General features: G+C 40.2%; 1 long non-coding RNA gene across 8 annotated transcripts in view; it reads right to left on the bottom strand.

The window, feature by feature from the left end:
* Positions 1–25,713, bottom strand: part of LOC102150692 (uncharacterized) — a 147,670-nt gene that overhangs the window by 45,815 nt on the left and 76,142 nt on the right. For all 8 annotated transcript variants that reach the window (XR_011438881.1, XR_001380853.3, XR_011438884.1 and 5 more), the window contains exons 3-4: positions 397–519; positions 142–212 (exon numbers count right to left, since the gene is read on the bottom strand). This is a non-coding gene — a long non-coding RNA (uncharacterized lncRNA). The remainder of the gene's footprint in view (positions 1–141; positions 213–396; positions 520–25,713) is intronic.

Below are 25,713 nucleotides of genomic sequence, written 5' to 3' on the forward strand. Positions count from 1 at the left end.
TTTGCCTGTAAGTGGCCTTGGCAGCCTATTTTATTAGTGTCTTCAATACCACTAGAGAGAATTGGAAAGAACTGATATAACATCAGCGGTGACTAATGACTTCCAATTTGCCTCTTTCCACAATATAAAACAGAATTTTACCTGATGACCAAGTTGACATAAAATCTTCACACACAGAAACAGTCCAGGTTTTCTTCTGTGCTAAACTGGAACTATAAACAAATAGAAGTGATAACTGTTATAAGAATCTCAAGAATGTTTCAGACATGCTTTTTTCCAAAAGACAGCAATCTACATATATCATTCTCTATTAAAACCTATAAAAACGTAAATGACCTCAGTGCCAGATAAGTTGTTGTAAATGAGTTAGAACAACATATGGCCATGGGTTCACACCTTGCTCTTGAGAATGCGTCACTCTGTACGCTCTCTGTCTGCCCTGAGCCACACACCACAGCACAATAGGCAGTCTCTGCTCTTCAAAGCCTGGAGACATCAGTGCCACTCTCATTTGCATTTCTAAAAAAAGAAAGAAGAAGAGGAAGCTTTTCAATTAAAAAAAAAAACTAATTTCACACGACCCTAGACAATCCATTGGGATACACCCATTCCGGCTGCAAGCAGGTAGGCATTTAGACTTTTTTCCACCACCCTAATGGGCTTAAATAGCCTTTCTCAATGGTGTCAGACACATGGCAAAATACCAAGCCCCGTGCCTGCAAGAGGAGTAAGCAGGTCGCTATGACCTTGGGCCACCTTTCACCCAACACAGAGACTTCAAGTTATGTTACTTTCAGAGGCAGCTGGGTTTCTGTCCTATGAGGCTGAGTGAAACTGAGTAGAACTTCTTTAGAAACTTGTGCCTGGCCTTAAAACCTGTTCTGGTGTCTCTCATATCACCTTGAAGTTCAAGGCCGCGTGATGATGTTGTAGATTTCTGTGGCTCCTTTCAGCAAAAGTTAAGTATTAGTCAGTTTTGGTTTTGAGTGTCATTTACTCATTCATTGTATTTTCTGGAAGGAAAAGCTGGTTTTTCTTGATGCCTGGATTGGAGGTAGATGGAGTTTCTCCCTCCTCCCTCACTCGTGGGTCTGTCTGATTGCATTCCCTGTCTGATTCAGGTGAACGGGGCACTGGGTTATTTTACATTCAGTCACATACTTATAGTGGATTTTATGACAGGTGTGGTATTAAAGCCAGAGTTTCACTTGGAGAGATGAACTGTGGGCATCTGAGTTAGAAAAGCTTAGGCAGAGGTTATTTATGTGCCCAAGGAGTAATGTTAGAACAATATGTGGCTTTAGACATGGGAGTGTCTCCTCCTCCTTGTCTCCTGGAGCCACGGAGCCAGGCAATTTTTATCATTAGCCTCCCACTCCCACATATACCTGTTCTGTTTTGTCACTTCTTTCTTCTCTCTGGTCTATGACTCTTTCTTCTTCTTTTTTTTTTCTTGCTTTGTTCTGCTCTGTATGAGCTTTGTTGATTTGCACTTAACCCTATTAATGTTATCAGGATTTAAAAGGTTGTGGATCCCCAGGTCAAGGCAATCTTTAAATCGTGGTCTGGTTTTCTACATACCTCCAAGGCTGGTAATCATAAGTGATAAAGGAATTCTACCATAGAATCTTACCCATGGGATTGATGCTAATATCTCTTTTACACAGAGCTGTAAAGTGACTATCAAGGTGGCTTTCCTTTAGATTAGCAGTTCTCAAAGTGCAGTCTAAGGAACCCTGGGGATCATTGAAATGCTTTCAGGGAGTCTGTGAGGTCAGGATTTTTAAAAAAATACTACTAAGATGTTATTGGTCTTTTTTAGTGTCATTCTCTTACAAGAGTACAGTGGAGTTTTCCAGAGGCTGCAGGATGAGTGATATCACAACAGACTGAACACAGAAGGAGATATGGGAATCCAGCTGTCTTACATTAAAGAAATTTGCAAAATGTAGAGCAATGCCATTATTCTCACTAATGTTTTTTATCGTGGAAAATACAGTTAGTTTTCACAAAAAATAAGTTATTTCTGTTAACATGTAATGGGTTTATTAGGTTTAAGTTTATTATTATTGTTTTTAAATGAAGTAATAGATAAGCATTTTAAAATATTTATCAATAGAGCTAATCCACATAAACAAACAAACAAAAAAGCTCTTTGGGGTCCTCAATAATTTTTAGAAGTATAAAGAGTTTGGGGACCAAAAAGTTTGAGAACCACTGTGTCAGATTACAGCCTGAGAAGACAAGTATGTGTCTTCATTTTAGAGTAACTTCCGTAAAGGACAGACTTTGTGGGAGTTTTAATAGGTCAAAATAAATCCTGAAAGTTTGAACTCCAAATTATATTGGGAATCTACCACCCTCATCGCCTGGACTCTAGGCTCATCATCTAGTAGACTCTAGCCTACTTCTACTGGAGATATTTTCTCCAAATGCGTGTCATTGCATGCACTTGTACCCCACTACAATTCCTTCTTGATATTGCAACCAGGATGACTCTTTAAAAATGAACATCTGATCATGTCTCCCACTGGCCCAACCTTTCATTGACTTCCCATCACATCAAGAATAAACCTATGAACAACCTAAAAGATCTCATATGATCTGGTCCTGTCAGTCTCAGTCTTCTCTCCAAACACTCCTTGCTAGTCACATCACCCGTCTTGCACTTCCTGGGATAAGCCTGGTTTGTTCTTGTCTCAGGGCCTTTGCCCATGCTGTTCACTCTGCTTGGCATGTCCCTCCTTCAGATGTCTGCATGGCTTCATTTACCCCTTTGTCACCTCCTCCGAGTTCTCGTAAAATAGTGCCCCATTCCCATGCCACCCCATCTGCTTTATCCCTTTATCCCTTTTTATTTCCTTGTTAGCAGTTCACAACCTGACATTATATTATATATCCTTTGTGTATTGTCAGTCTCTCCCACTAGAGAGAACCTCTACGAGGGCAGAGACTTTGACTGTCCTACTTATCACAGTGTATCCAGTGCCTAGAACAGTGCGTGGTACTGAGTAGACACTCAATAAATATTTCTTGGTTAAGTGAGATCTAAATGTCCCATATCTTTGTAGCTATGTATTAACTCAACATATGCTGTGTTCTTAGCTATATACCAGGTAACAGGATATGGGGATGAATAAAACACAGCCCCAAACCTAGAATGGCATCAGTCTTAGAAGAGAGGTACAGGTAAGGTGTATGAGAGAGAAATGCAAAGAAGAAAAGGATTAACTACTACTGGGGATTCAACGAAACCTTCATGATGGAAGGAATAGATGCAAGTGTCCAGCAGGGCTGATTTCAACTTCATCTCATTTGGGTTTTGCAAAATAATCTTTTCACTTTGTCATAGTTCTAGCTGCAACCATTCAAGGCTTTTGTCTTAAAACAACCAGTAGACCCTCTGGTTTACTCCTGCCACCAAGAGTCAGTTTTTGAATAGGCAACAGAAGCAAAGTGAGGGAGCTAATTTTTCCCCCCCAAAAAAAAAAGGAAAAGAAGAAGAAGAAAAAAGCACACAATGAGCAGTGACTACTCTGGCCCCTTGCTGTTGAGGAGGTTTCTAGGCGTTTGGTCCCAGACACTTAGCCCAGCTGGTTTTTACCTTGGAAACAAAAAAAAAATGACTAAATTTCAAATGCTCTGATCTGGTGTCAAGAAGACCCACAAAATCCAATCAAGATTTTATAAGAATCTTATAAAAAGCATCAGATTATTGTACTGTGAAAATTCCCAGGAGCACAAAAAGAAACAAAATTAAATATGTCAATGCACATTGCCCACCTCCACAGTGTTGCTAGAATGAGAAGCAAGAATTTAAAAGATTAACAAAGAGAGGGACCTAGAGTCAGAAGAGAGAGAAAAAGGGAGAAGGAGAGAGAGAGAGGGATGGAGGGAAGGAGGGAGGGAGAGAGATAACGAAGGGTATTGTCTCTACTGAGACTTCTTAGTGTTCGAAAAGAATAGAAGTTTTTGCAATAAATAGTCTTAAAAATCACATAAATCCATGTCACTCTTAGATGTTAGATGACTTTTTGCTATCATTTATCTCGGGACAAAGGTGAGGTGGGTCTAGTGCATCAACGGTGTTCCATAATGGTGAGTTTCAGTGACTCTCCCTTTGCCCAGTTTGTACAGATTTTCCAGACTGCATCCAAATCTGCCCACGCCAGGCACAACCTTGATCTTTATTTCCAAGCCCTGTTGAATAGGACATTTGAAAACTAGTAATATCTCATCACACCTCATACATTACTATCTCCATCATCAATTCTATCCCTGCAGTAGGGTCTGGTCCTGGACTACAAAATCCCACCTCATTGGAAATTAATTATAACCAAACATTCTTGTGAGCAAACACTAGATCATATTTAAACACTAGGTGACTCATCCATGGGTACTACTGTTCTCTCCGAAATCTCACATATTGCAATTCAAAAATTTTGCACACCAAGTGGCCATCCTTTGATTGTTGGCTTAGTCAGGGAGATCCATCATTTCTCTTCATCCCTGCCCAAAGCACTGGTTTATCCAGGGACCTCAGTGATGACACCAAGGACCCAGGTTCCTGTTCCATGTTTCCACTCTCCTGTCCACAGACTTGACTTCTTCCTACAGCTGGTTCCCTTCTGGATGTAGGATGGTTGGTGGTAGCAATCACTATCCCATGCTGTTCTGCTCATGTTCAGCAGGAGAGAGCGTCATTTCCAGAAGTTGCCTGAAGTGTAATAATATTCTTTCCCAGAAGGCTCTGGAAAATTCTTTATTGAGTCTTATTGCCCTGAATTGGCTTCACACCTAGTTATCTGGAACCCACAACTCTGGAAAGGAGGATGGGCTCTCCCTGACCAGGGGTCAGCTCCCAACCCTCATGGCTGGTGTACAAAGGAGAGTAAAATTGGAGTGACAACCACTGTGTCCACAGCAGACTAGGGAGTGTGTTGTCTTACAACAGTTCAAGGCCACATAGGAATTTCTTTTATAGTTCTGGATATCTAACTGTAATTCTCTCTAGCTCTGCAAAGCATAACTTGTGATTGGTGATAACTCATACTGCAGATCTGTAAACCCTCCTCCCCTCCCCCCACAGCTTATTTAATTGTTTTATTTGTAGCTGTTTGTCTGGATTCATTTGTCTCTATCTAAACTCCCTTTACTTGCCATAACTAAGTGAGAAGATATTCTCCTGTTCTTGTCTCAGAAAAGAGAAGTCATATCTTCATTCAACCTTAAGTCTACATGGAAGAAGGCATTAATTAATGCTCTGAAGTTGTCCAGCTCCTGGAGGGACCCTGACAGGTGTGAATGTTGATTCCTCACCCTTCCGGCTGACGAATCTTCATCAACCATGGAGCATCTGGAGGGTCATGAAATTACTCCAGGGGGTTAATGCACTTTGTTGCTTTGATGCTGAAACTGCTGTCATTTTTTTTTCTATCACATCATTAAAAAATGGCAATTCACACTTCATGTTATCCTGTTTGTATAGATGAGCATTTCAATGGATAATTTGCCACATGGATCTATTTGGTTCATCCAAATACTTTAAAGCCCCTAAAGATGCTGAGGGAGAGTTGGACCCAAAAGCATGTCCTGGGAGACCTGAGATGGCGTAAGCATCCTAAGAGAAATCCTCTGGCAAGATTCAGACCTCCTTTAGGAGGCCGCTCCTCCAGGCACATTCGGGAATTGCCTGCATGCACACAGATCCTTCCAACAGATATAAACAAACAAATATGGCATGATTCTCAGTGGGCTTCAAGTCAAAGAGGAGACATTCTCCATGTTGCTGGAATGTTCCACTTAGGCCTTTGCTGCTGTCTTCCTTTGGTGAAGGATGATCAATTCTTTCTGATCCAAATCAACAATCCTCACCCTCACATGGATAGGGAATTGTATATAAGCTGTTCTCCTGCTGTCCTTTTTCTCATGCTAGGGACAACTAGTTTAAAACTCAATAAAAATTCTCTCTTATCTTGCACATTATCAGCATCCTCTTTTACTCAGAAAAAGGGAGAAAATGTTTACTTATACCCCCCAGCCATGGCTTCATCATGAAAAAAAGCTCTTCTTTATAGACATTTTATTCTTATAGGTCTTCAAAATACAGATTTTAGAGGATTGCTTTTTGGACATTCTTTGATCCAAAAATTTGTTCAAGACACTGCAAACATCTCATGTGACTGAGTACCAGACCATGTTATTAAATATCAAAGGAATTGGCGATGTGAACATCTCGGCGAGATCTCACGTACAGCAGCTGGAAAGTACAGGATCTTGAGTGAGCCCTGATGCAGCCCTGGGGAAGATCCTAAATGATGGCTTTGTACTACACAAAGCCACAAACCGAAAGAAGTTAGGAAACATTTGCTTGTCATCCAGATCTCCTTTAAAGTTTAACGGCCCGAATTCCATCAAATGCAGCTGCTTGCCTATTTCAAGTTCAAGGCTCATTAATAAAAACAGAAAAAAGAAGTCCTTCTTAGGACCTAATCAGGAGCTGTGGAGAATTTTTTTTTTTACGTCAATGCCACTATTCAAGATCATGGCAGTCAGTCAGGATTTCTGTTTGCTGGCAAATTAGTTAAAAATGAGGTAACCAAAGTTTCTGCACCATCAGCTGAAGTTACCACTTGCAAAACTTAGCCAAAAGGAGGATTAAAAGACATATGCACAAGAGCTAGGGACATTTTCCAAGAAGAGACAGTAAATTCCAAAGACAGGAGCATCACTCAGTATCATCGCACAGCATCAGTTTTATCTATCGATGACAGATGTCCAAGTTGGCTTGAAATTGGAAAAGCCAATAGCTTTCCAAACTTATTTAGAAAATAGACAAAAAATTGCATACATCTTGTTACTAAGCACAACCTACCTTATACCCTTATCTATCAAACTGAAATATCCCTCAATTTTAAACATTTTGAGAGTGGAAATTTGCCTCTGAGTTTGCCATTGGGGCCAACTCACCATTTTCTCGCTCACTTAACTTCAAAAGAGAGAACCTCATCGTGGCCCCATTGCATCTGCATCTCTGGCCTGAACAGAGACCTATTCTGAAGCTCAGGAAGGCTCTAGGCCCTGGTGATTTGGACAAAGAGAAAAAAATTACAATGACTTATTGCCAAAACCTGCCTTCACCCCTAGTTTGGTTAAAAAGGCCTCGCTTACAGAGTCTCTGTGGAACATCTACTGGCAGTTCTGTGATGAACACAAAAGTCGAAGATGTCCACCTGGATTGCTAACTCATATTCTGAAAACAGGAGAGGAGAAAAGGGACCTGCTTACAACTAGAAGTCTAAGAGAAGTCTGGGGATTCAGTCACATTCTTCCTCTGTAACCCAGGGTACTTTGTACCTTCTGTAGAGAAGCCGCTGGGCAGTTGACACACTGGTTAGACTCCACACAGAGTCCAGAGCTGACTGTAAAGCCCAGCTCCTCCACACAGTAGCCACAGGAGCTAGAGAAATTACTTACCCTTTCTATGCCTCAGTTTCCTCACCTGTGAAATAGGAATACTACTACTACCAACCTCAGAGGGCTGTTGTGAGGATTAAATTAACTTCTATACGTAAAGTGCTTAGGATAATGCTTAGCAGTTAAAATCAAAATATGTAATAATATTATAATACATTCAACAATTCATATATATGAAATATGTATTTCAACAATATATGATGAAAGCTGAATAAAATTAAATAAATTTTACAGTAAATAGTATATAACATATATAATAAAAAGCTAAATAGAATTATCCTATTCTCTGAAATCACTTGAAAAATAAAGGTACACTTCAAGTCATAGAATGTACACACGGATTATAAAGGAACCCCAACGTAGAAAACACACAAAACTTCACAAAAAGTCTGATGCAGAGCTTATAGCCGGTAGCAGTAAGGTTACAAAGCCATGTGAGTAAGAGGAGATTTTTTAATGATCCAGATGCATCCAATGAAAGATGAGCTGATCCTTTTTTTTCAATCCCATATAGTATTGAGCAGAGTCATTAAATAATTTTATTAACCTCACAGTTTAATGTAATAGGTATTCAATAAACATTAATCATTGTGAATAATTATGATAGTGAGAGCTCCCTCACAAACAAACTAATAAAACTTCCCTACTAACAGCTAACATTTGATAAGGTCTTTACAAAGCACTTCCCATATATTATTTTGATACAGCCTCACAGCAACCCTATGGGGAGAAGATTGTTTTTCTTTTTGTCTTTTTTTTTTTTTTTGAGGGAGGATAGCTCTGAACTAACATCCGCTGCCAATCCTCCTCTTTTTGCTAAGGAAGACTGGCCCTGAGCTAACACCCATGCCCATCTTCCTCTACTTTGTATGTGGGACTCCTGCCACAGCATGGCTTGCCAAGCAGTGCCATGTCCACACCCAGAATCCGAACTGGCGAACCCCGGGCTGCCAAAGTGGAACATGTGAACTTAACCGCTATGCCACTGGGCTGGCTCCTGAGAATATTGTTTTTCTTCTTCTTAGATGGGAAAACTGACTCAGGATGGTTGAATGACTTGCTGGAGGTTACATAGCTTGTAAGTAGGAGACATGACTCTCAAACTCAAGTTCATGTTTTCTACACTCTAGAGAAGGACCAAGGCACGTTCCCCACTGACTACAGTCAGACAGTCATAATTGTTGAATGAATGTTGGTGATGCTGATGTGGATGCCAGTAGGTGGAGCTGGAGCTGCCCCTTAAGATACCTACCCAACACTTCTTTTCTTTCTTTCCTGCCTCTGTGTTTCTTCAAAGTTACCGTTGCAGCTGTCTCACTATCAGAACAAAGCAATGCTCAGAGGGAATAAACCTGGGGGGGCTAAGTCATTCTTTCTTACAGTTCCTTCTGGTCTCTCTAACTTTGTCTTGTGTGAGTCTATGGTTATTAAAAGCAACAGCAAGCAGTATGATAACATAGTTTATTTACCAAATTTAACTCAAAATTACTTTGGACTACTTTAAAAAAGTAAATTCACTTTCAATGAACGAAAATTTGCTACAAATCAGGGTTATTCAATATAGAAGGGAATTCTCAAAAAGGGGTTCCAGAAAATTTTGATCAAAGGTACATTATTAATACAAGAGCCAGGTTCTGCTTCTGTCTGGTGTGTGAAGAACTAGAAGGAGCATCACTCCCACCCTAACAGTGAGAGGTGAAGCGGCAGGGTAACATAGTTGCCTAAATTCCAAGTAGAGACAAGCCCCTCCAAGGAGAGCGGGACACAGACTGGCTGCCCTGTAGCAGAGCATGGGAGAAAGAGGCACTGGCCACCATGCAACTGGGTAAGCAGAAATCAAGTTGTTAAAGGCCAAGCATGGGCTGATGTGACAGGAAAGGGCTCCCAGGAGCGCCAGAAACAAGAGGAGTTTGCACTTCCGGCAGGCTCATCATTCTGAACCACAAGGAAGAGTGGGGGCAGATGAGACGCTGGACAGACTTGGCTTCGGCAGTGCAGGTATGCAAAAGGGGATCAGCCCTCTCTGAAGGCAAAAACCTTAAGCCAGGTCCCAAGTCCCTTCCCAGGTCCTTTCTGCCACAAGAGCAAAAGCTTTAAGCCAATGGGGGAGGAAGCAAACTCTGTTGCCCTCCAGGTCACATGTAAATTACCTATTGCTGCTGGAGAAGAGTTAGGAGAAAAAAAGCCCTCTGCTCCTGGAAAGAAGCAGGAAAAGTCCCAAGCACATGATCCCACAACTACACCATGGGGTTTCCTACCACTGGGGAGAGACAGGGACTCTTTTCCACCCAAGATGCACCAGGAACACAAGATGGCTTGGCTGCCAAGAAGAGAGGGGGCAGAAACATTGAGAAAGCCCCACCCCAGAGGCCCAGGCACGGAGGGCATAGCTGGAGCCGAGCACAGACAAGACAAGAGAACAGTGGAAACAGGGAAGCCAGTTGGAACGTTACTGCAGTAATCCAGGGAAAAGAAATGATGGTGGCTTGAGGCAAGATTGTAGTGATGGCAGTGGTAAGAAATTGGCAGATTTAGATCGATTCTGAAGGTACAGCTACTATTTCTTGATGGCTTGGATGTAGGGTAGGAGTAAGGTGTCACAAATCTTTGTCTTTGCCCCAGACAATCCCAGTTTAAAGCCTGTTGTCCAGGAGTAATTGGTAATAGCACTTCCTTTCACTCTGAAAGTATCCTGATTTACACAATAAACTATATGGACTCCCTAAGTTTAAAAGACAGAGAGGGGTCAAGGACACCTCCGTGTATTTGGACTGAGGAACTGAAAGGATGAAGTTCCCCTGAGACTGGGAAGTCTTCAGGTGGTACAGGTTTGGGAAGGATGGTCAGGAGCTCAGTTTTGGAGATGCTGAATTGAAGATGTCCATGAGACATCCAAGTGGAGATATTAAGTAGGCAATTTGCTGTTCAAATCTGTAGTTTGGGAGAACATAATGTAGGCTGGAGACATAAATTTAGGAGTCCTCAGTATATAGATTGTACTTAAAGCAATTAGACTGAATGAGATTACCATGGGAGTGAATGTACATAGAGAAGAAAATAGGATCGTGGGCTGAGCCCTGGAATACTCCAACTCAGCAAGGAGACTGAGAAGTCTCAACCACTAAGATATGGAAAAAACTGGGAGAATGTCATGCCCTGAAAATCAAGTGAAGAGAGTTAAAGTCCATTTTTTTAATACCACATACTTCTAATTTTACAGTAGGTCATATTGACCTTCCTCCAAATTAAGCTGTTAGTTAGCTTTAAAAAATTTACAAGTATCTGGAAGAAGTGTTCACTTATTATGCAAGTTCCGAGATGCGCTGAGAGATAACATGATATGTGTACCAGGTGAAGAGACTTGGGACTTAGTTCAAACTCTAATGTTAACTTGCTCTGTACCTTTAAGTCAGTTGTAGTCCAGTTGTGTTTCAATTCCCTCATTTGCTAAATTTTTTAGTCCTTCATGCACTCAGCAAGCATTTATTGAGTGCCTACTATGTGCAATGCCCAAGTGGGATCAATTCTACATCACCTAATTATTCAGATAGATGTGATAGTGTATGTGCTTTGGGAAGTGCACGGTGCAAATCTGCTACATGTTACATACAATTTTGCTGACTATTCTTTTCCAAAGACTCTTCAAATCTAAGATATGCTATGATCACATCCCTTAGATACCTTTGATGCAGTGCTATCCAGAAGTAGAAGAATGACCCAGGACCTTCTCTCAACAAGCACTCATTCGTTCTCACGTGTTGAGTGTCCAGTGGGTGCCAAGCCCTGCCCTACTCTGGCAATACAAAGATGAATAAGATACAAACCCTGCCCTCAAGAGGCTCATAAACTGATAGAAAGATAGTCAAGTGAACAAATGTATACAAAGCAATGGGCTCTTCCTAAAACTTTTCTCAGTCATCACTCCTGACTAAGCAATGGTCAGATCTAGTTAAGAAACCACAGATAGTAAAGCTTCTTTATTCTTACTGACAAATTTAAAATATTTTAATAAATTGCATACTTGAGAGGGAAACTGTTCACTTTCCATCGATTTAGAATAGTTAAAGAAATCAAAATGCTTTAAAACCCTCCTGGAAACAAGTTGATTTCCTGACAACAACTATTATCTTCAACGTCTCTTGACTAAAGGGTGAATCACCACGTCCAGGCAAAATAATGCAGAAGAAAGTTGGAAATAAAGTGACAACAAAATTAAAGTATTAAAGCTCCAAAGATTGACATCCTGACAGCTATTTCCAAGGGCATTCACCCCTCTAAAATAGAGCCAAAAATACTTTAGAATCTCTTAGGGATTATCCGAAATTCTGCAGACCAGCTCTTTCGGTAGCTTGACCCTCCTGGGTAACAAATCAAATATTTTGCTGATTCACAGTAAGATTCCATCAGAATTGACAACCTCAACGATGAGAAAGGAAATGAATGAAAGTGCCCTGAAGGGGAAGAAATTGCATCTTTTCATTGTCTTACTCATAAGCAATTACTTTGTTATTGAGAAAGCAAAATCACATGAAAATTGGAAAGAGACAAACGTGTGCCTTTCTAAGGACAACGATGGCAAGAGGGGATGAAGAAATTTTGGGGGAATGAATTAAAGTGAAAAGTCCAAAATGTAAAGGAAAAATGACTTCAAAAAGTATTCAGCTAAATTTATAACCACAACATTTTTATAATCACCAAAAGGCTTACTATGAGAGTTTTCCTTTAAAGACAATGGCCCTCACTATCTTATAAAAGAAAGAGATGGTTATTTCTGCAGAACGCTAAACAATCTTAGTTTTCAACAACCACAGAGGGTTTAGTTATGTTTATGATGGTGGCCTTTAAGGCAAACTACTTGACTGCCTTATTTAAATAAAGATCTATTTAGAAAAAAGTTCTTCTGAGTCTACACTTACCATTCCACTCTTACCATTACAGTTTGTTAAACTGGTGGCTGCTTGGTGTTCACCAAGTTTCTCTCATCTATCAGATTGGGGGTGTTGATTTAATACGAATTTAAGAAGAAAAATTGCATATTTCCTTTGAAAAATCCAATACATGTCATATTCAAACAATGAAACTCAAAATTGATTTATAAGGCCAACCTATATAATTTTCAAATGTGTGGACAGGCCTCAAGGAATGAGATTGCTTTCGCCTGATAAGCATAGTGCAGATGAGGTCTCCATTAAGAACATTTTTCACCCTTTAGAAAATTTTAAATGACAGTCTAATAATAGTTAACTTTCAAACATAAAACCTTAGCGCTGCCACTAGCCAAATAAAATGTACAGTTAATGTGTCACAGGAAATGCTAACCCTTTTCACATCCAATGTCCCTTTTATCCAAACAATAACAAAAAAATTACAAAAGTAGGCAATCTTTATCTCCCACATCTAGCAGTATTGCTGTAATAGGCAATGTGATGAAAATGTTTGAGGACCAAAGAAATTGCTAAACCTTACTGGAAGTGCTTCTGCCATGGCTCAGGACCCTGTGAGGTCTTCCAGGCAAAATCCACTCATGCCAGTGCACATGGCCAATATGACAGGGAAGAGAATGGAATTTCAGAGATGCCAGGGTGCTCATCTGCCATGTCGCCCCCACTAGCCTCTCATGATACCAAGGATTCCTCCCCACAATGGGCCTGTTCAAAGTAAAACATGAAACTTGGCAGGAATAAATCAAGAGGTTATTAACCCTAGCTAGTTTGTGACTAGGTGTTAGTAGCCGTCTCTTTGGAAAGAAAAGGATATATACACCTCATAGGGTTGTTGTGAGTTTAAGAGAATCAATATGTGAAAAATATTTAGAAGAGTATCTGAAGATTCTATATAACCAATCAACTATGTACATAAATATACATTACAATAATAGTTATGACTATTGAATAGAAAGCTACTCCATGGTCCATAGAATGTGAATAAGGAAGAAACTCAAAGCACTGTGAAGCTCTCTGCCCCTAGCCAGACTAGGGGGAAGGTTTAAATGTGTTATAATTTGTGGAGAGTTTATAAAAGAATAAATTATACTTTATAACATTCTAAGTTGGCAATAATGACCACGATGATACTCCTAGCCCTCTCTCTCCTACGGCTGTTAACATTTACAGACGTCACCTGAAGCTCTTGTGTGCCAGTTTTAGTATAAATACCTTAGAATAGTATTTCTTTACATTATTTGAGGGGGTTGTTTCAAGAGGCAACCCCAGTGTATCTATACTCGCCCGTATCCATTCCAGGGGACCGTTGCCATACACACCATGTGGAAGGACACATCATGCAAAACATGTAGAAGTAGAAAATCAAAGCCACCCAAGACTTTCCCAGGTTAAAAAATGACAGACCTGGGGCCGGCCCGGTGGTGTAGTGGTTAAGTTCACATGCTCCACTTCAGTGGACCAGGGTTTGTAGGTTCGGATCCCAGGTGCCACTCATCAGGCCACACTGTGGCAGGCATCCCACATAAAATAGAGGAAGATTGGCACTGATGTTAGCTCAGCAACAATCTTCCTCAAGCAAAATGAGGAAGATTGACACAGAAGTTAGCTCAGAGCCAGTCTTTCTCACCAAAAAGGAAATTTAAAAAGTGACAGACCGGTAACTGGAGAAAAAAAGGCATTTCAACTCTCTTCATTTTAAAATAATTCAAATATTTTGAATGCATTAGTGTATGGAATCTTCTATCTAGTGAGCCAAAGCTGAATCTTCTGGATAACTTTAAAATATGCAAAAAAAATTATTCAATGAGTAATCAGTTCCAGACAACTCTATACCCAGCACATTTTTAATACAAGTCAAAAACAACAAAACGCTCAGCATTACTTCCTATCAGAAAAACTTTTGGGTGGCTCTATAACATGAAATCTGCATCTGGTGAGGTTTTTGTACCCTAATATGAACGCATTTAACACAAAAGAAAAGACCAATGCATAAAAGATTTCATGGCTTCATTTAGCACAAATATTATTTTAACATGGGTCTTCAAATTGAAGGTGATCTTTTGCCAACTTGGCAGAGTAGACAGCAAAGACTTCAGCCAGGTTGCATCTTTTTTTTTTAATTGAGGTATAATTGACACATTACATTAGTTTCAGGCATAAAACATAATGATTCAACATTTGTATATATTGTGAAATGATCACTCCAATAAGTCTAGTTAACATCTGTCATCACACAGTTAACACATTTCTTTTCTTTTCTTTTTTTTTTTTGCTGAGGAAGATTTGCCCTCAGCTAAGATCTGTTGCCAGTCTTCCTCTTTTCGCTTGAGGAAGATTGTCACTGAGCTAACATCTGTGCCAATCTTCTTCTATTTTATGTGGGACGCTGACACAGCATGTCTTGACAAGCAGTTCTAGGTCCACGCCCAGGATCCGAAGCTGTGAACCTTGGGCCACCTAAGCAGAGTACACAAACTTAACCGTCACACGACTGGGCTGGCCCCACAAATTATTTTTTCTTGTGGTGAGAACTTTAAGATCTGCTTTCTTAGCAACTTTCAAATATACAGTACAGTATGATTAACTGTAGTCATCAAACTGTACATTGCCTCCCCAGGACTTATCTATTTTATAACTGAAAGTTTGTATCTTTTGACCACTTTTGCCCATTTCGCCCACCCCCACCTCTGCCAACCACCAATCTGTTCTCTGTACCTATGGGTTCATTTTTTCTTTTTTCTTTTCTTCTTTTTAGGTTCCACATATAAGTGAGATCATAAGGTGCTTGTCTTTCTCTGTCTGACTTATTTCACTTAGCATAATACGCTTAAGGTCCATCCATGTTGTTGCAAATGGAAAGATTTCCTTCTTTTCAGCCAGGTTGCATCTTGATTACACTGTCATGTTGAAAATCCAAGAAAAGCCAAAGATTTGACAGCCCTCAAAATATTCCATCTGGCCATGTTCCCCAAAACATTAGAAGATTAGCTGACACTACCTGTCGACTGGAACCCTCTTTAGTTTGAAGACTGCCATATACCCTGACTTTTCACCTTTTTTCAAGGCCCATTTCATCTATTAACTCAAGCCTTTGTAGCAAAGGCCTTGCTTACTAATTCATTAGAAGAAGAAGAAGAAAGTAACACCTGAGACAAACATCCTTAATGGCATAAATAATGAAATGTCATTTTGAAAGTTGCCTGAGAAAGTTGTATATTTTAATATAACTATACTGATATTTCTTATAGATGTGGCCCGCCCCCAAACCAGAAATTTCAGAGACCAATAAGAATGTTAACATTATAGCTAAAGCCACAACAAACCAAGTTCACAGACCATAAGAGTCTGACAATTAATAAAAGTGAACTTACAGAGGTCCCTGAATGTACAATTCCCCTTGTTCTAAGCAGAGACATAGTTTTGAAAGAAACTAAAACAAAGAATTACTGAAAGAAATTAAATCACACTGGTCAATATATAAGGTCCAATTACATAAATAGGGATGTAAACTGTTACATTCCTAGTTACATAAATGGGATAAATGGGGAGTGGAGTGGGCCTCCCATTTTCTTTTGTGCAAATTTAAATCCAATTCCTAACTCCTAAGCATATGCAGCCTACACTGGGCTAGTGTGCATTGTTTCATCTACTCTCTCTCTGTCTTTGTGTCTCTCATTGTCTGTGTGTGTGTCTCCTTCCCTCCTCTCCCACTCTCAATCTCTTTCTCTCTTTTCAAAAATATGGTCTGAATTAGTCAGAACTAACTTGTCTAGTGATTCCTGGGCAGTCTGTATGAGACGCAGTTTTCAGGAAGGAAATCAGCTATAAATTTGAGTTTGGAGAAGGGGGGATTTTAAATAACCATGACCATTAATTCTGAGGTAGATGATTCTTCAAGTGGAAAACCACCCAGGAACTCCCCCTTATCAAGTTAAGTTTGTTTCCCCAATTCACCCGCCCTCTTACATACAGCCCTTCTTCCAACTAAAACAAGGACTTGGTTGCTTGCTAAGTCATAGTCTGGTAGTATATGAGTATACGAAGTGTGAAGATAAAAATCAGAATGAACGTTTTATCAAAAACAGTCTTGTGTACGCTCAGGAATGTTTGTTCCCAGTCACACTGGGTGGTGGTGCAATTGTGCCTCTGCTACAGATATTTGTGAAACTCCTTCGTAATTCTCTTTTGTGATTGCAGCATATCAATATCGCTAGTTTGAAGTGAATCTTCAAACTTGAAGGGTGTGTTTTATTTTTGAAATTTGTTCAAAGTCATTTAGAGCTAAATTTAGTGATTGAAATGGGGTAAATATTATTTGAGGTCAAAAGAAAATATAAAGTTCTAGCCAAGATATGTTATTCATCCTCTACTCCTTTCAGTGTCTAATATTCTGCCCAGCACATGCTCAAGAAATGCTAGTCAGAATGGATAATAAGTTTCATCATATGGGTCATAAACTCGTTCTGAAGACCACTCTGAGAGCTTCAGAATAACCACAGAGGCTCTCTAGGTGTCCACTTTGAGTGAAATAGCACTAATTTTAGAGTGTTTTTAAAAATCTCTTACTTTGTAGCCTCATTCCTAATACGTATCCATTGATTGGGTCTGGCCATTGGCAAGAAGTTGATTTATCCAACCTAACTTCTGTTCAGATATCCTGACACTCCTGTTAACGACTGAAACAAACAGACTGATCTCTGATTTCCATTTTGGTGTAGAGCAAAGGTAGGCAAACTTTTTCTGAAAAGGACTAGATGGTCAATATTTAGTCTTCGTGGGCCAAGTAGTAAATTGAGGATATTATGTATTATTGATGAAATTCAAAATACAATAATTGAGTACAATTTTTTATAATACAAATCTACTAATGACAAGGATGAAAATCTTTTTTGGAGGGCAATATTTCTCTTAATTGGGGTCATAGTTAATGCTTCCTACCATAAATTGATTGCAAATGTTCATTTGTAACAACTGTCCTTAGCTTTGGGGCTGTACGAAAACAGGTGTTGGGCTGGATGTGGCCCAAGGACTATGGTTTGCCAATCCTTGGTCTAGTGGCCGCAGTGAGTCACCATTAAGTACAAGGGTTGATTTAGCTCTCCAAGGAGACATGGAAGGAACCTGCTATGGTCTGAATATCTGTGTCCCTCCAAAAATCATATGTCGAAATCCTAATCCCCAAAGGTGATGGTATTTAAGTAGGTGGGGCCTTGGGGAGGTGATTAGGTCATGAGAGTGAAGCCCTCAATAATGGAATTAGTGTCCTTATAGATGAGACCCCACGGAGCTCCCTAGCCCCTTCGGCCATATGAGGATACAAAGAGAAGTCTGTGGCCTGGAAGAGGGGCCTCATCCGACCATGCTGGCACCCTAATCTGGGACTTTCAGCCTCCAGAACTGTGATTAGTAAGTTTCTGTTGTTTATAAGCTACCCAGTCTGTGGCATTTTGTTAGAGCGGCCTGAAGGGACTAAGACAAACCAGTCTGCATTTAATCTTATTAAGAACCAGAACCATTTTCCTGGCAGCCCAGTACCCTTGGCTGTTTCTGAGCCCATCTCCTCAGTGTCCTAGGGTGGAGAGGGACCGAGGGGGAGGTTAACATCTAGGAAGCAACTGGTTCTGAATACGGTCTTTAGATTTACTATATTTCATCGGTTCAAAGACATCAAGTTCTTTCACACTTTAATATCTCTGAAGTCAGGTTGGGCCTTACAATCAATGATTTAATTTAATTGGCAAAGTTTTTTTCTTTCTTAGTGCAAATAAAACAATGGGGAGACTTATAATGGATCTTAGCTTCTAGGAAATATGGTAATACTTCTCATTCAAACCTGCAGTTCAGCTCCCTCTCGCGTCTCTTCACCCCTGTCTGAGTAACTGCCTTCCTTATTACAGCTTATGTCCTGCTTCCTTCTGTTGCCACAGAAATGGTCTCTTTTGGAAATCTTGTTCCCAGTGAAGGCCTTGGATGAACATCAAGAAGCTGTCAATTTTGGGTTACTTGGTAGCTAAGTGTGATATGGCTTTGTTTAGGGGTGGACTTTCCCGTAAAATTAGAGTTTACTTAAAAAAAAAATTAAATCCTTTTTTCCAAATGACAGGAGGAAGAGAATTCTTGAAGGTTAGCGCATCCAGTTTACAATCTCTCCCTTCTGGATTAGCTTCCCCGGAGGGAGGGGGGAGGCAGCCTGCCTCTCAAATTGGCACAGAGCCTGGTTCCCTTGACAACTGCCTCTCCAAATCTGACACCAGGCGCCACCTGGTGTCCGCATCAAGCAGGCACAACAAATAGGCATCCCATTGAAGTTGGAACGTAATGAATAGAACCAGGAAGTCAGGCTCTGGCCAGGTGAGGGGTGACAACATCTGTATCTGCTTTACCACACACAATATGAAGACCATATATGAGGGAGCACAATGTAACAGAACTAATTTTTTTAAAAAACAAAAACAGTTACTGTGAAAGGGCATCAGAATAGAAGTTAGATGTCCTTGGTATTTATTCCAGTTTTGCCACTAATCAGCAGATTGTCATGTGGCAGGCACTTTAGTAGGTATTGAGCCTAGCATTGTGCAAATGCTCTACATAGATTATTTCATTCAAACCTCACACTAACCTATGAGGTAGACATTTAAGATTTCATTGGGAAACTAAACTCAAGGAGGATAAATAGCTTGCCCAAGGTCACACAGCTGATAAGTGGAGGAGCTGAAATACAAATTTTCACTTGGTATTGTGCCTGCTACACAGTGGGCACTTAATTAATATTTGTTTAATGAAGAAAACCCATATCTGCAGGATGCCAGTGTCACCACTCATAATCACTACACATACTGCCATTGCTTCCATGCTCTAAAACAAGTTAGCCCACGGCTGGGATGTCTGCCTCTCCTTTCTAGCACTGGTGTAATATTCTGGGAAGCAGCATCTGAGGCAGAACTCAGGGGGTTTAACACCGTGGAAGACCCAATCCTCTTAGTCAAGGGACATGAAGGCAGAACGCAAGAGAACAGGGAGCAGGACAAACGTCATCATTGGTCCGACCAAGGACTAAAATCCTCGTTATTGGTACTGAAAGTGTTTGTTCATAGGCAAGGCTACCCTGAAGTTCTTAGAAAAGTTTGCTACCAATCTGCTTTTTGTGATCTCCTGGCCTCACTGAAAATCAAATGATTTTCCGGTAAAAGACAGGGTTCCCAGAGTTATTCCCACCACTCTGTGGCTGTCTGAACTCTCCAACTTTGTGCAAATGCCAAGAATTGCATCACATCGCTGCACAACAGCCTCACCATTCCTGCAGCCCTCCCAGCCATCCATCTCCCCAGCCCCACTCACAGATGGGGCTCGAGCCAGAGATGAATCACAAACACAAGGAAAGAAAAATGTATAAACATATGGAGGAAATAAAACTCTCCTAGAAGGTGGCAGAATTTATTTTCACTCTCCAGGAGCTGTCCTCCAGACTTGAGAACGTCCACCTTCTTGAAAAAGCATCTGGAGGTCAAGAATTACTTTCATCTGGCAAACTCATGAACTGTGATTCCAATATTACATATCTATTTTCTTACCTAAGACTTTTGAGAGCACTAGAGGAAGAGCACTTTCTCTCATCTTTAGGGGAACCCATAAAGAAAATAATAATAATAATTTGAATCCCAGGAAAGCTTTGGAGTAAATGAGATCACGTCTATGAAAATTATCTGTAACCTGGAAAATACTGAGAGTGTGTCAGAGGAAAAAAGGAGAAAACCCTAAATATAGTATTAGCAAATCTTATTGAACCATGTATGTGTGTATGTAAAAAGGTAAATAGATATATATAGGTAGATAGACCATCATGATCCATTAATTACTCAAGAAGTTGAAGGACGGTGTAACAATAGAAAATCTCTTAGCATAATTTGCCATGTTATCAATTAAAATGAGAAAAAACAAATGACTATTTCAATAAATGAAGAAAAGAAAATCTGATAGAATTCTATAATCCATTCATTATCTTAAAAAAATTCTTAGCAAACTAGGAATAGAAGAAAAATTTCTTAACATGATAAAGAATATATATCAAAATCTAGAGCAAACATTATACTCACTATCATTAGAAGCATTCATTTAAAATCAGAAACTAGACAAAAACACTACTACCATTTCTATTCAACATTTCACTAGAGGTCTAAGCCAGTACAGCAAGACAAGAAAGAGAAATAAAAGAATTGTAAAGTAAGAAATAAAATACATTATTTTCAGACAATGTGGTCTACAGCTAAATTATTTAAAATTAGCAAATCATTACTAATTTATAATAAATTTTCCTGCAAATTTTCAGAAAATAACATCAATATATAAAATATATATAATACAAAATATATAAAAGTTTGCAGGTTATAAGATCAATATATATATCACTTGCATTTCTAAACACCATCAACAAAAAATGTATTTTTAAAAGATGTCATTTGTAATACAAGCAAAAATATATATTTATATATACAAATATTATATATTTATATATATTATACATGATTATATCACATGTATATCATATGTACACCATATCTTATATATCTCACATCATATATATATATATATTTATTTATATATGTCATATATATGAAAATGAGAAATAAATCCAAACCAAAGATGCAGAGACCTTTATGGAGAAAGGTTTTAAAAATACTAAAAGATATCACAGATACCCCAAATAAATGGAGAGAGACCCAATCTTCATGGATAAGAAGATTCAATATTATAAAGCTGTCAATTTTCCTAAAATTAATTAATCCAATGTTATTTCAACTAAGAATCCAGAAGTCTTCGTGGATTTGACAACCTGATTGTAAAATGTACATGGGAGAACAAAGACCAAAAATGACTGAAAATTTTGAAGAAGAAATACGAGATTGAGGGATTTGTCCTACTTAACATCAATATTTATTATCCATCTGTGGGAATTAAGACAGCAGGATACTGGCCAGAGATAAAGACCAACGGAACAAAAGAGAAACCCTGAGACTGACCCACACATACACAGAAACTAATATAGGACATACATAGTATCATAGGTCATTAGGTAAAGGATAAACCATTAAATAAATCATGCTAAAACAAGTGATTTTTCTACGTGGAGAAAAATGAAAGTATACCTCTACCTCACACTGTAAACAAAAATGAATTCTTGATGATTAAAAACTTGAATTTGAAAACTAAACTTTTAAAAAAGTTAGAATATATTGACCATGGATATTTGTGATTCTCACACAAAACACAAAAATCACAAACCATGAAGGAAAATATTAATGAACTCAAAAGTACTAAAATTTGCATTTGCAGTTAATTACATACCATAAAATTGCAAAGACAGACTAGGCAATGTATTTGCAATGCATACAACTACACAAGTGTGGTGCCCATAAAACCATACTAGTAAAAGACTCATGCAAATTGATAAGGAAAAAGACAAACAATCCAAATGAAAAATGAGCAAATGATATGAACAGCAGTTCTTAGAAAAGGAAACCCAATGGCCAATTACACTATGGAAAGCAGCTTATGTATGAACAGATATGGAGCAACTGGAGTGCGAATCCACTGTGGGTGGATCTGTAAGTCAGCAGGGCCCCTTGGAGAGCCACTGCTGTTTCTAGTGAACTTGAAGGTGGACTCATGCTTCACCCGGCAATTTCACCCCAGGTGTAGACCTAGTAAATTGAAGAAACACATAGCCTACACTCAGCAATCCTCCCCTTAGTTATGTATACATACCCCAAAGAAACTCTTACACATGTGCACCAGGATGCATGTATCCACAGGTTCATAGCAGCACTGTTTTTAACAGCCCAAACTTGAAAACCACTCAAATTTCAAGAGGAATATAGGTAAACTTTACCTTCCTGCAGCACTATGAACAAACCTCCCAAACATAATTGTGAAGAATTAGTCTTACCCAAGGAGATGCCTGGCCTTTGCCCTTAGCCTTGCCGTGGTTGACTGACCATGTGGCTGACCTCTAGTCTGCAGCCTCTCCAGAGGTAAAGTGGATACTTAGTGGCCCAAACCCCCACCATGAGGTTATCCCAATTATCCCAATTTTGCAATGATTTTCAGGGAAAGAAGGAAGCTACATACATGCATACATTCAGTATAATACCATTTATAAAAAGTCCCCAAACAGGCAAAACAATGAAGACCCTGCATCTCTTAGTGCAGGTTGTGCACTGCACAATTTCAAGGAGCACTTTCCCTTTGGCCTTTGTAACAGAGCCTCCCAGGACTCATGCTAGCTGCTCAAGTGGACAAGGAAGTATGATAACCAACATTTTTAGTAACAGTATAAAGCTTGCATGAAAATGATAATCCCAAAGTCTAGGACACCAGTTACCTCTTTGGTGGGGAAAGAAATCAAGAAGGCATACACACGGGACTTCAGCTACAGCTGTAATATTTTATTTCTTAGGCTGGGTGATGGGTGCACGGGTGTTCTTTATATTATTCTCTATGCATTTTCATATGCATGAAATATTTCACTTTTTAAGACCCTGTATTTCAGGGACAAAAGGAAGAAAATAACCCAGAGAGGGAAAAACAGGTCAGAGATAGACCTATAAGGGGAAAACGAGCAGAACACAACATCAGTAAAGTCCAAAGGGGAATTTTAAATAGGACACAATGTTCGCAGCGCTGCAAGAAGCTGAGGATGATAAGAACTGATTTGTGGATTTTGCAATTAGATCATTTTGACCTTTCAAAGAGCAGTCTCAACAGAGCAGTGAGGGTGAAATCAGATTGCTTGAGGTGGAGGAGAGAGTAGGAAGTGATGAAGTGGAAACAAGAGTGTTGATGCCACTCTCTGGAAGTCCAGCGGTGAAAGAAAGGAGGTGGAACAGGAACTGCAGCTGCAGAGGGTCGTGGTTAAAGCTGAGGGTCTGCTGTAGACTGCTTCGTCCCCATGGGAGGCTGGTTGAAACCCAGCCTCCGACGTGATGGTATCAGGGGTGATTAGGTCATGAGGATGGAACCCTCATGAAGGGAATCAGTGTCCTTATAGAAGAGACTCCAGAGCGCTTCCTTATCCCCTTTCACAAAACAAAAGGAGGCCATCTAGGAACCAGGAAGTGGTCTCACCAGACACCAAACGTGCCAGTGCCATGATCTTGGACTTCCCAGCCTCTAGAACTGTGAGAAATAAGTATCTGTCATTTATAAGCCACCCAGTCTATGGTATTCTTTTATAGCAGCCTGAATGGACTAAGATGGTCTTTTTTGTTTTGTTTTATTCTCAAGGAAGGAGATTTGTAAGGTGATAGTAGAAAAGGACAAATTAAAGATTGGAAAGAAAAAATATAATTTCACTGTCATTCTTTGGGAATATTTACTCTCTTTCCTCATGTACATTCTAGAAGACTAGGTATAGTGGTTGCAAGTGATTTAAAGTGTTCTTATGAAGGTTTTAAGTTACAAAAAACATCACTTGTAAGTTTGGAAATGAGTGCACTTTTCTATCTGACACATGATATGAAGGATGGTTGGTTTCCATGCAAACATTTTTAACTCGTACAGAGTAAGCAATAAGCTAAAATCTGTGAATCTACCTTACTCCCCGCAAATATTCTGACCAGTTGACAAAATAGTCATAAGATAAAATTAGGGATAAAAAGACTTTAAAATCTTTACCTGGAATGATGGTGCTTGAGTAAAAACAGGGATAAAGGGTTAGGGACAACACGATTGACATTTTTGTTGAAAATCTTCTGAAGGGGCCTCAAGTCACTTTTTTGTTCAAGGCCAGGACTGAGGCAAGAACTGGGTATGTCAGGGCTCCCTCCAAGTTTATGTTTGTACCCACTGGTTTCATGGAGGCTGAGCACCTTCTGAGGAAAAGCACCTGACCTCTGTCCACAGCTGTGGCAAGCACTGGGCACGCAGGGGCGCTGGGGCTGAGGCACTGAGGGGAAGCGCAAAGTCCCCCGGAGGGGACTGCTCCTTTGGGAAGGAGTCTGGCATGGCATGTAACGAAACAAAAGGGGGGGAGGGTCTGGATGCAGGATGGTCCCTGGCAGGTCCACTACGCGGGTGGGGAGATTGTTGGTACGTGAGCTGTTTCATGAAACCCTGTAACGCTCCTGGATCCAAGTGACTCAGTTCTCTGAGGCCCCAACACACACACACACACACTCACACTCTCTCATATACACACCCATACGCTCACACTCACAACAATCACATCATAGAGGACAGGAGCTGCCTCCCTCTCACCACACTTAAGACTCGGCATAACTGGGGCCAGGATGAAAGACTTGCATTTACCCTCCACGTCAGCGCTGGCACAGCTCCCTGAAAGTGGCTGGCAACGGTACTGCAGTAACCTGGAAGTGGCTTGGCCAGCAAGGCTTGCAGCAAGTAGCTGCCGAGGCTGGTGGTGGTCCTGGCCCTAGTAAGAGTTGGGGACTCCCCTATATACTAGGGGGAAAGGATGAGTGGGTGGGGCAGGACTTTGCACAGTGGAGGCGAGGCATGGAACTGACAAGATTTGGTAATTAATATTAATACAAGCTCATTTTTACACAGGCAGCTAAGGCTTGGGTTCATTTGAGCTACACATCTACACTTGGAGCAATTACAGCTTCCTTTCTCTTGAATCCTGTGAATCAGGAGCTATTCTTACTAACTCTCATTAAGGTCATTTTTCGCTCACAAATGGAAGGAACACCGTGAGCTGCTATTGCTCAGAAGGCCACAAAATTTCTTCAAAGTAAAAATTCTTTCTCATTCTGTAGAGATTCTTGCTTTCTATGTGAATTTCACAGTCCTGCCCAGTCTTTCTCAAGTTATTTTTGTCTAGCTTTTGTTGATTCTGGTACAAACACCAATGTTGGCTTAGCTGGAGAGCGTCATCCCTCCGGCGCCCAAGCCCTGGCCTCTCACTGACCTCTTGGCTCCGCCCCCCAGCAGGGCACTGTGGCTGGTGACCCAGGCTTCTGGTCCCCACCTACCTGAGAATGATGAGCCTAAATGGCTCAAAACATCACTCAACTAATTGTGTAGCCTTAGCCTGATCCTCTAAATATCCAGCCACAGGCCTCCAAAATCCAGGCCGGGCGGAGAAACCACAGGAAAGAGGGAGTTCCCTATCCCCAAACAGGGGTGAGGGGAGAGCTAAGCTGCCCTCAGGCTGAGGCGAGGACTCCAGCATCTGCTCTCCAACTCCTGGGAAACTTACAGGGCTGCCTTTTCCCTCAAAGGAATAAAAACGGGGAGAGGGAGCCACAGGATGGCAGGGAAGCAAACCAAAACTAGC

This window comes from Equus caballus, chromosome 5 (assembly GCF_041296265.1).
Source record: "Equus caballus isolate H_3958 breed thoroughbred chromosome 5, TB-T2T, whole genome shotgun sequence".
Taxonomy (NCBI): Eukaryota; Metazoa; Chordata; class Mammalia; order Perissodactyla; family Equidae; genus Equus; species Equus caballus.